Source organism: Limulus polyphemus, unplaced genomic scaffold, assembly GCF_000517525.1.
Source record: "Limulus polyphemus unplaced genomic scaffold, Limulus_polyphemus-2.1.2 Scaffold568, whole genome shotgun sequence".
Classification (NCBI taxonomy): Eukaryota; Metazoa; Arthropoda; class Merostomata; order Xiphosura; family Limulidae; genus Limulus; species Limulus polyphemus.
In genome coordinates, this window is record NW_013666178.1 from 439781 (window position 1) to 443591 (window position 3811).

Genomic DNA, 3811 nt, shown 5'->3' on the forward strand with positions numbered 1-3811 from the left:
CCTTTTCTGGCCTTGAATCCAGATGACTGTACCAACCTCGGTACCTCTGTGCTGGACCTAACGTAGGATTCAAATTCAAGAGCTCTGGCCATTGCATCCTGCATGGTAGAGGGGTGGGCTTGCTTCACTTGTATCTTAAGTTGTGGACTGTCCAAGGCATCTACGAACTGATCCCTCAGCAACAACTTGAGGAGATCGGGTGGTGCAGTTGAGTAGGCCTTGTGTGCCATGCTTTCCAAGTCCTGTGCCAACTCTTGCAGGCTCTCTACTTTAGCACAGACTCTCGTCCTAAACCTAGCCCTGTAGACTTCTGACTGATTTTGGGTTCGTACCTGAGTTCTAGAGCCGACACCAGTGCTGTATAGTTGTGCCTGTCGCCTGCTGACAACTGTCCAAGTATTTCCAGTGCTTGTCCTTTCATGCTCGTTGCCAGATATACTGCTTTCTGCTCCTCTGCCCATTCATTCATCTCTACCAGTAGCTCAAACTGTGCTCTATATGCTTCCTACGGTGCTTTCCCATCATATTCCTGTGGCTTCCTTCGCACTGGATCACTCCTATTACTAACATTCATATCCGGGATGTGACTTCTAACAGGGCTGAAGATGTCTGCATTAGGGTTTAGCTGCAAAGTCTGGAAGGGGCTTGTCATTGTCTGGGGCTGGTTAAGTCGATGGTTAATGTATCCTCCTTGTGTAAAAGACAATAAATCGTCCTTTAACGTATCTAATTCGCTTTTAAATTTAATAATGTTTTCCGTTTGTACTTCTTGCTACTGTTATTGACTTTCCTGTAGTTGCTGCCGACTTTCTTCCTGTTTCCTTTCTTGTTCCAGTTGCCACTGCTGTAATCTCTCTTCTTGTTTATTTTCTTTCTCCTCCAACCATTGCTGTAGTCTCTCTTGTTTATTTTGCTGTTCGAGCTGCCATTGTTGTAGGTTTTCTTGCCACTTCTGTAATCATTCTTCTTGTTTCTTTTCTCGTTCTTCTTGTTTCTTTTCTTTTTCCTCCAACAACTCCTGTAATTTCTCTTCTTGTTTATTTTGTTGTTCAAGCTGCCACTGTTGCATGTTTTCTTGCAACTGCTGTTGTCTCTCTTCTTGTTTCTTTTCTTTTTCCTCAAACAACTGCTGTAATCTCTCTTCTTGTTTATTAATATATAAGACGCTCACAACGTGACGGGGACAACAGTGTAATTGGTAATTGATTGTATGCGGACAAAATATCGTTGGTCACGTGAGATATAGCGTTTGTTATAGCGCGACTGTTGAAATTAAGTGTATCGTAAAGTTGTATTCGGAAAAAATAAACCAGTTTTATTAAGTAAGGACTTGTGTCGCTAAAGTTTCGTCGGAACGAAGTTACGGAAAATCAACTAACGAACGGAGGTGTAACAAATTGATGTCAGAGAGTGGGAAAAAAAATGGAAACGAGAGGCAGAAAATCAAACTACAACTCAGCAGACTTGATGGCAGCAATACAAGAGCAGCAAAAGAAACAAGAAGAACGAGAAAATAAACAAGAAAAGAAACAAGAAGAGAGACAACAGCAGTTGAAAGAAAACCTGCAACAGTGGCAGCTCGAACAACAATATTACAGACTAACACATATCTAGTAAATGCTCGAGCATTCTTGAAGGAACAGGATATTTCTAGAAATACGTGGCGTGATACTAGTCACGTGACCTCGCTGACGCAACAGTGTTTTCAAGCTATGCACCCAAATCTAAGGTCTAGTTTAGATGTATAAAGCTAAATTTGTCATTATTATTATTACATCTAGATCCAAACCTAGGACTAAAAAGATGGAAATAACAGGTCTAACATTAATCTTAGATCTAGATGTACTAGCGACTTAATCTAAAAACTGTAATCTAGCACCACTAATTAGTTAGTCTATATTTAAGTTTTCTCATTCTATCAAAACCTGTAATATTAAATATAGCCTTTGAGCCTCTAGGCTTATATTATGTTATGTTTACAGCCTTCTCCACAGTGTGTGTAATTTTCATTCGAGCAATTTCAGACTTGTCTCCTGTAGTGTTCGTGTTGTTAAACCTATTGAGCTTTTAAATATGATTTAGCAACTGTCAGTAATTTATATGGTGCTCATAAACATGATTTACCAGCATATACACTCATCTGCATTGATTTCCTTACTGTTGTGTCACATTAATTAACATGAGTATGGGTGGTCTGAATAATGGCAGTTAAAGTGAAACCAGATCCAAATGTGCCTAACTATTCCTGAGTTGCAGCTATAATTTTATAATTTAAATATAATTTGTGGTTAAGAACTTAGGAAAGTGGAATGCTTTCTTTCATCTGACAATTTGCATGTTGCAACTAAATAGTGTAGTCAGTATTTATTCTTTTAGCCCATTTTGTCGAAAAAAGAAAGTGTGGCACAGGGACGCAAAAGACGTGCACAATTTGCAGCTTTGATGGTGGAGTCAAGCAAATTGATAAGAGCTTTCCTTGCTGGAAGCGATGACACCAGTGAGCCAGCATCTGTTCCTTCTGATGACAGCAAAGGGGTCAAAGTGCAATATTGTGAACATGCTATTTCATTTGAAAAAGAAAACAATGAAGAAACTGTTCTCTGTCCTGTTGAAAGCCGCCATAATAATAAACAAGAGGATTACATTTTGTCAGAAACAAATCCACAGAATACTGTTACTAAGCTAAATGAGAATAGCCTAATAAATATTTTAACACACAGGGATATTGGATTTATAAGGTTTGATACAACATGCTCAGCAGGTGTAATACATGCACATCACACAGAGATTGTTAAAGTGGGAGCACATGAATTTCAACATAAAGAAGGTCAATTTGATGCCAAAGATGGGCGTTCTATGACTTCATTTTGGTTCAAACGACGCCTACTGAATGGAGAAGAGGTCAATCGTTCCTAGTTGGTGTATTCACCTCTACATAAAGCAGCATACTGCTTTTGTTGTCTTCCTTTTTCATCTACAAGTATGACATCTGATAGTCGGTCTGCTTTCAAAACACAGGGTGGATTCTCTAAGTGTAAAAAATTGAAAAGTTAAATGCCCATGAAAATATTGACATTCATTTGCTACTTGGAAAGAAACTGGGCGCCGAATTCGTCTTCAAAGTGGCATTGATGAAGAGCTGCAAAGGTAAATTCAACAAGAAAAAATAAACGGAGAGATGTACTGCGACGGTTGCTGGATTGTACACAATATTTAGCTTCTCAGAATTTTGCATTTCATGGTCATACTGAGGACATAATCTCAAATGAAAACCCTGGAAATTTCCTGTCACTTTTGCAGTTATTAGCAAAGTATGATCCACTAATGAGAGAGAATTTAGAGCGTGTTAAAATCAGCAAACGTCAATATCTCCTGAAATCCAAAATGAGTTTATAAATCTCATGACTTCACATGTGCGAAATTATTCTTTGTCAGCAATTCGTAGAAACAAATACTATGGTATTCTGTTTGATTCCACACCTGATTTAGCCCATCGTGAGCACTTGGTCAAAGTGATTCGGTTTGTTGACATTGACTTTAAGACAAGAAAAGTCAAAGAGTCATTTATTGACTTTATTCAGATAAAGGAAAAATACACTGCCAATACTGAAAAACAATAAGCACAAAATTAGAAGCAGATAGAATTTTATTGAGTGGTTGTTATTCCCAATGTTATCTGTCATGCTTTCAACAAAGAAATCTGAACAAAAATCCAAAAGCAGTGTTTATAAACTGTGACAACCATAGTTTGAAATTAGCATGTCTTCATGTGCAAAATATTATTTCTGGAGGTTTCGAAGACGGAAAATTG